This window comes from Symphalangus syndactylus, chromosome 11, assembly GCF_028878055.3.
Source record: "Symphalangus syndactylus isolate Jambi chromosome 11, NHGRI_mSymSyn1-v2.1_pri, whole genome shotgun sequence".
Lineage (NCBI taxonomy): Eukaryota > Metazoa > Chordata > Mammalia > Primates > Hylobatidae > Symphalangus > Symphalangus syndactylus.
The window spans coordinates 107,821,258-107,829,475 of record NC_072433.2 but is presented as its reverse complement, the minus strand read 5'-3'; the positions used below and the strand labels follow the sequence as shown (position 1 = coordinate 107,829,475).

At 35.7% G+C, this 8,218-nt stretch overlaps 1 long non-coding RNA gene and 1 other non-coding gene across 2 annotated transcripts; one reads left to right on the top strand and one right to left on the bottom strand.

Moving 5' to 3' along the window:
• Nucleotides 1-3,154: 3,154 nt before the first annotated feature.
• On the bottom strand, nucleotides 3,155-5,253 carry LOC134731851 (uncharacterized). Its single transcript, XR_010114489.1, has 2 exons — nucleotides 4,993-5,253; nucleotides 3,155-4,307 (listed from the first exon to the last, which is right to left on the bottom strand). It is a non-coding gene; the product is annotated as an uncharacterized lncRNA (long non-coding RNA).
• A 53-nt stretch (nucleotides 5,254-5,306) lies between these two features.
• LOC129457973 (U4 spliceosomal RNA) lies at nucleotides 5,307-5,447 on the top strand. Its single transcript, XR_008649489.1, has one exon. It is a non-coding gene; the product is annotated as a U4 spliceosomal RNA (small nuclear RNA).
• Nucleotides 5,448-8,218: the final 2,771 nt, after the last annotated feature.

Below are 8,218 nucleotides of genomic sequence, written 5' to 3'. Positions count from 1 at the left end.
CAAAGCAGCAAGCCTTGATAAATGTCTCCCTGTATTCTTTCTATTTACTCTTCATCTGAGAAGATATTGGGGAGGAGAACAGCAACAAACTTCCAAATATAGTGGATCTCCTGAGATGTTCAAACATAAAAAATAACAAAAGAAAAAATACCAAGCAGTTTATTTTGATTTTCATACATCCCACCACTGCTTTTACTTGCTTTATCTGTTTCAACATGATAATCAGACTATTATAGGGCAAAATAATTTGGTATTTGAATTACAAAATGAAATTCAGAAGTGAAATTGCAGATGGCAGTGATAAGGAGTTTGTTAACACACAATAGTCCTCAACAGAGATCACAGTAATACATATGAAGAATTATCATTAAAAACATTTTCATTCAAGTTTGACTTTTGAACGCACCTGTGAAGCATTCAGTTATAGCTTACTTAATATCCAATTAAGCCATAAATAGCATGTGTGTGTTTATACAGTTTTCACTGAGTAGTAAGGGCTACAAATGTGAAACATTGAAAACATAAAAGCTTCCATGGACTTTTCCACAGTGCTTTGTGCCACTCGTAATAAAGCCCAATAATTAATTTTAGACTCAGCATTCAGAGTTCAAAATTTATTTTTTATACTGTCTGTAAATAAAGTTTTATTGAACACAGATCTAAGTGTAAAACAGAAAACTATAAACTCCTAACAGAGGAGATGATAACAAAAGAGAAGATCTAGATGAACTTGGCTATGGCTACGACTTTTTTTTTTTTAAGTTCCGGGATACATGTGCAGAACGTGCAGGTTTGTTACATAGGTATACGTGTGCCATGGTGGTTTGCTGCACCTATTGACCTGTCCCCTAAGTTCCCTCCCCTCACCCCCCACTACCAACAGGCCCTGGTGTATGATGTTCCCCTCCCTGTGTCCATGTGTTCTCATTTTTCAACTCCCACTTATGAGTGAGAACATATAGTGTTTGGTTTTCTGTTCCTGTGTTAGTTTGCTGAGGATGACGGCTTCCAGCTTCATCTATGTCCCTGCAAAGTACATGATCTTATTCCTTTTTATGCTGCACAGTATTCCGTGGTATATATGTGCCACATTTTCTTTATCCAGTCTATCATTGATGGGCATTTGAGTTGGTTCCATGTCTTTCCTATTGTAAATAGTGCTGCAGTATACATATGTGTGCATGTGTCTTTACAGTAGAATGATTTATATTCCTTTGGGTATACACGCAGTAATGGAATTGTTGGATCAAATAGCATTTTCTGGTTCTAGATCCTTGAGGAATCACCATACTGTCCTCCACAATGGCTCAACTAATTAACATTCTCACCAACAGTGTGGAAGTGTCCCTATTTCTCCAGAGCCTCACCAGCATCTATTGTTCTTGACTTTTTAATAATCGCCATTCTGACTGGTGCGAGATGATATCTGATTGTGGTTTTGATTTGCATTTCAGAGTTCAAAATTTAAACAAGTTTGTCACTTACAGGGGTCACACACAGGCAACCAATGAATTTCTATACCTGCCACTCCAAGTCAATTTTGACAAAAGGTAATTTTGATCACAATACTTTCTTTCTCAGAATATTAAATTAGTTCAGATTATACATTTTACATTATGTTCTTTTATATTTGATTTTAATAAATATTCTAATAAATTGCTCAATATTATCAACTACAGCAATCACACTTGCCATTTTGGCTATTTCTTTTAGTGAACTTAATATTGTGATTTAATATCATATATATATATATCGAGCACAAAGAAGAAATTGTTCTCCTAAAATAAAAGACATTACATTACAGAATTTTTCCTTATAATTGTTTTCTGATTATAAAATATCAAGGTCGGGCGCAGTGGCTCACGCCTGTAATCCCAGCACTTTGGGAGGCCGAGGCGGGCGGATCACAAGGTCAGGAGATCGAGACCATCCTGGCTAACACGGTGAAACCCCGTCTCTACTAAAAATACAAAAAATTAGCCGGGCGAGGTAGCGGGCGCCTGTAGTCCCAGCTACTCGGGAGGCTGAGGCAGGAGAATGGCGTGAACCCCGGGGGGCAGAGCCTGCAGTGAGCAGAGATCGCGCCACTGCACTCCAGCCTGGGGGATAGAGCAAGACTCCGTCTCAAAAAAAAAAAAAAAAAAAAAAATCAAGTACATAAATCTAGGAACACTAGGAATTTTCATGGGTCTCGGAAACGTATCAAAATTTTGAACAGGGAACAGTTTTCAAATATAAATCTGGTTTTTGACATAGGAGAACCACTTGGAAAAAGATTGCTTATGAAAGTTAAAGTGCATTCACATGGTTTCATGGCACTCTAAATATATTCTTATTAATTGTACTATTCCATATTTAAATGCTCAAGTTGTTATAGTAGTCATATACTATTAATCTTAACAATTGTTAATCTTAAAATTATCATATAAAAAGATGTACTATGAAACAAACAGAAAAGGAGGGAAAACTACTGAGGGAAAGGCCCTGGTTCTAGCTCTGGGTCACTGTGGAGCTATGGAAACTTGGGCAAGCTACTTACTGCCTTTCGGACTCAGATTCTTTGTCCACAATATGAATGGTTTAATCACACAAGTTTAAAATCAAAACTTCACAGATTTTCTGATTTTCAATTTCTATTTCCCACATATAATATGGATTTTACTATTTTTGAAAATGGAAAACTATAAAGATCAAGAAAACAATGTTATCACTTTATATTTACTATTTCTTATTAAGAAAAAATTATTCTTCTGTGTACCTGAAAACATATCTGGATTAGTCAGGATGTTCTTTTCCTAGCCCATGGAAGGAAAGTTAAGAGCCTTGAATATGCACAGATTATAGATATACTATGCTACATTTATGTATCTAGGTTACAAGAGTCTGAAAATAGATTTTACACATAAGTGAAATTATGCAGTATTTTTATTTCTATGTCTGGCTTATTTTACTTAGAATTATGTCCTCCAAGTTCATCCATGTTGTCACAAATGGCAGTATTTTCTTCTTTTTTAAAGTTAAATAATATCTGTGCGTGTGTGTGTTTGTGTTGTGCCTCACAATTATTTTATCCATTCATCTGTCCATGAGCCCAGGTTGTTTTCACATTTTGGCTATTGTGAATAATGATGCAATGAAGACAGGAGTGCAGATATCTCTTCAAGTTACTAATTTTATTTCCTTTGGTCATATACGTATATGCTAGGTCATATGGCTGTTCTATTTTTAACTTTTTTAGAAACCTCTGTATTGTCTCCAATAATGGCTGTACCAATTTACATTCCTATCAACAGTGTGCAAAAGTCCCTTTTCTCAACACTCTTGCCAACACTTATTATCAATGGACTTTTTGCTAATAGCTAGCTAACAAGTATAAATGATAACTCATTGTAGTTTTGATTTATATTTCCCTAATTATTAGTGATGATTAGCGATGTTGAGCACCTTTTCATGTATCTGTTTGTCATTTGTATGTCTTCTTTGGAACAATGTTAATTCAGATCCTTTTCCCATTTTAAAATTGGATTTTTTTCTTTTACTATTGAATTGTGTTTGTTATATATTTTGAATATTAAACATATATTTATATACCCTTATCAGGTACATAGTTCACATATATTTTTCCCAATCTGTAGGGTTCCCTTTCATTTTGTTGACTACTTCCTTTGCTGTGCATAGTCTTACTTATATGTGGAATCTAAAAAATAAAATGAAAGAAAGAAGAGAAAAAGTCAAACACATAGAAACAGTACAACAGTGGGAAAGAAATGTATAGATGTAGGTCAAAGGGTACAAACTTGCATTTATGTAGAATAAATAAGTCTAGAGATCTAACGTACAATAGGAAAACCATAGTTAATAGTATTGTATTATTGCATATTGTGTATTGTGTACTGAAAATTTGCTAAAGAGTAGATTTTAAGTTCTCTTACCACGCACAGAGGTAACTATAGAAGGCGATGGATATGTAAAATTGCTTACACGTAGTAAGCATTTCACTATGTATACATATACCAAAATGTCATGTTGTATACCTCAAACTTATATGATAAAAAAAAGTCTGAATTTAGCCCAACCATTAGTGATATACAGAGCACTAACAATATACAGTCAGAAACTTGTCAATAAGAGGAAAAATATGACACACAGGTGGTCAAATTAAGGCTAACGTAATAACTTAGACACAGAATTTTCTGGGTGTGGAAATGGGAGAGGGGAAATTGCCTTTTCTCTCACTTCAAATGTCCATGGGAGGGGCTCCATAGAGTCACATTCCTGGCCTTTCTCTATAAATCCCATATCCCTCCCTGTAAAGAGAAGTGTAAGTTATCTGACTGGTGAATTTGGAAGAAAAGAAGGTCATTCTTGGCTTAGCCCCCTCCCCTTTGCAGATCATAGACTATCTCACGGACTATCTCTTATGCACTACAAGGCTTGCCTCTATAATAAAAGCAGGACTTTGTACAGCACAACTTCAGGCAGCTTCAGACCTGGTGGCCAAGTGTGTCCAATCCAAGATAGATGTATCTATAGTACTATATGGCCCAGATCGCATATCTAAGTTTTATGAGTAATAAAGTGACATACTGATTAATATCCTTCTGCTGAACCTTTGGGTAAATCTCAAATAGTTCTTAACTTAATCAGCATGGGGTAGTAGTATTAATTTGGCAAGCTAAAATCATAGCAAACAGCACATTAGATACCTCATATTGTTTTCATTCCTTTATTCAGTCTTCATCCAACTAATAGTTAATCACCAGAAAATGAAAGAGACAGACATGATTACTACTCTACACTGAGTCTATATTCTGGTGGGAGAAAACAGAAAAAATCAAGTAAAGTATAAGTTAAATAATTGTAGTTGTGTTAGGAACAATGATGGCTCTCCAAAGATGCCCACATTCTAATCCCCATACGCCATGAATATGCTGTTATATGGCAAAGGGGAAGTAAAATTGCAGATGAAATACAAGTTGCTAATCTACTAACCTTGAGATGGGAAAAAATCTTTCTGCATTATCCAGTGAGACCAATATAACAAGAGAATTTTAAATGTTGAAGAGGAAGGCAGAAGACGCAGAGTCAGAGTGATGCAATGTGAGAAAGACTTAACCAGTCTTTTGCTGGCTTTGAAAATGCAGGAACGGACCATGGGCCAAGGAATGCAGGCTGCCGTTAGAAGCTGAGGGGGAAAAAAAAACGAGTGGATTCTCCATAAAGGACCAGAGCCCTACCAACTCTTTGATTTTAGTCCAGCGAAACCCATTTTAGACTTCTGGGTAGAAAAATTATAAGATAATACAAACTTCGCACAGAGGCCGTATTATACCCACTGAGGTTTATCCAAGGTATGATTCTTGCTAATTGGAAACTTTTCTCAATATCTCACCATGATGACTTGAAGTCTGATATTCGATGTTGGCAATTTTTAACAATCACTGTGGGACTGAATTTAAAAAATAATAATAATACATTTGTGTCTTTTTAAGCCACTAAACTTGTCATACTTGTTACAACAGCAATAGAAAACTAATACAGCAGCAATAAGTTCTATAGAGACATCTGTAATACTAACAGACTAGAGTGTAACTTGGAGTGAGATCGGTGAGCTACCATGCATGTGGTAGTTCAGATAAGCTGGCTAAAATTTTTAAAACTATTTCTAACTTTAATCCTTTTAGAAGGTCTGTAATCTTTCCTGCTGGTCACATGCCCCCATAATGAGTATGTTTTTTCCACTGGATATTTTGGGAAGAGTACCTAGAGCCTATGAGATTTTCAGTAACCAGCAACAACTTTGAGATACTCCCCTTTCCTCCCACTAAAATGATAAATTTTTTTAAAAAGCCATGTATTTACTGTGCACCAGCCGATTACCACTGGAGCTACGATGCTAAACTTCACTAATCATCAGAGAAATGCAAAGTCATCAGGGAAATTCACATAATAAAAAGATATCATTTCATCAAAAAGACAGAAAATAACAAATGCTGGCAAGGATACAGAAAAAGGGGAAAGCTCATACACTGTTGGTAGGAATGTAAATTAGTACAGCCACCAAGAAAAATAGTATAGAGAAGCCTCAAAAAACTAAAAATAGAACTACCACATGATCCAGCAATCTCACTGGTGGTTATATACCCAAAAAACAGGAAATCAATATATTCGAGACGTATCTACCCTGCTGTTTATTGCAGCTCACAATACCCAAGATATGGAATCAACCTAAGTGCCCGTCATGGATAAACTGATAAAGAAAATGTGATATTTAAACACAATGGAATATTATTGAGCAATAAAAAGAATGAAATCCTGTCATTTACAGCAACATGGATGAAACTGGAGGTGATTATGTCAAGTGAAATAAATCACGCACAGAAAGACAACTATCCCATGTTCTCACTCATATGTGAGGGCTGAAAAAAACCTGATCCTGTGAAGGTAGAGAGTAAAATGGTGGTTACCAGAGGCTGTGAAGGGCAATAAAGAGTAGGGAGGAAGAGGGTTTGGTTAACGGGTACAAAAATGTAGCTAGATAAAAAGAATAAGATCTAGTGTTTGGTAGACTAAGAGGAGACTATAGTTAACAATAATTCATTGTATATTTCAAAAAACTAGAAGATCTAGAATGGTCACAACATAAAGAAATGGTAAATGTTTGAGGTGATGAGTATCACAATTACCTAGATTTGATCATCTCATACTGTAAGCTTGTATCAAAATGTCACATGTACCCCATAAATATGAACAACTAATGTGTATCTATATAATTGTTTCTAAAAAGTAACAATGCAAAATAAAATTAAAAAGCTTAATTGCGGCCGGGTGCGGTGGCTCACGCCTGTAATCCTAGCACTTTGGGAGGCCAAGGCGGGCGGATCACAACGTCAGGAGATTGAGACCATCCTGGCTAACATGGTGAAACCATGTCTCTACTAAAAATAGAAAAAATTAGCTGGGCGTGGTGGCGGGCGCCTATAGTCCCAGATACTCGGGAGGCTGAGGCAGGAGAATGGCGTGAACCTGGGAGGCAGGGTTTGCAGTGAGCTGACATCGCGCCACTGCACTTCAGCCTGGGCGACAGAGCCAGACCGCGTCTCAAAAAAAAAAAAAAAAGTGCTAAACGGTAAAGATAAATTCAGAAGATATTTTGAACAAACAATAAAATTATTTCCTGCAGAGAATTCCTGCAAGTTTTGGCATCATTTGTAGATGATCAATTAAAAATGGCCCAGGGATTCCACTATCACCAAGTGCTAATTTAAACTAAATGCGTTTGATAACGCTCAGGAAGCTTCTTTTACTCTGCTGTTTATTTCCACAAATTCTTAAAAAAATTAAGTTGTGCATGTACACTTGGTTTAATTCTGGTCTCCTTTGGTAGGATTGGGTTCTGAAACTGACATACTTAATCCACAAATATCTTTCTTTAATGTTTACAGAATTTGATAATCGCTTTGTACGCTTACTTCATAAAATTGTAAGTGTCTCCTTTATACTTTCCCTTTTATTTCCTCAACATTAATAACATTTTTAACTTTTCCTGTCTGAGGTTTACTGGAACATTCATATATTCAAGTAAAGATATTTTGAGATAATTTCATGCAAGATATCCTACGGAAACCATTTCGTGACAATTAAAATCCACCCAGGAGCTCATTACTGCTATTAGAAAAAGAGGATAAGAGCAACTAATCACCACTCTATTGAAAAGTTGAGATAAATAACTGCTAGCCATAACTAGAGCATTTGATTTAACTTTTAAAGTTTTTGATAAATTCATTACCAAAAAGAGGAACTTTTTGTCTTTCATGTAACCTAAGATAAAGAGCAAGGAGTAATGAACAACACTGACTACTTTATAGTAAATACATGACTGGGAAAGGCAAATGTAACAACCCTGAAGGTTACTAAATTTAGGAGATTTAACTGGGACGAGAAGGGCATTTTCACTGTCATCAGAAATACTGACAAATTAGACGGTTATCATTTGTTACATTAAATCAAGACAAATTATTGCAATGAAAACATTTATCTTTTCATGAACACTAATCCTGTACAGAGAAAATTACACTTTTTTTTTTTCATTCTTAGAAGCTAAAAAACCAAACAGTAACTGAGATGAAGACTTCTGTCTCACTAGGTCATTGGTTTATAGCCCACCACCTGGATCTGACCCCAGGATCTTTTCCCATCTGACAAGCTTCATTCTCAA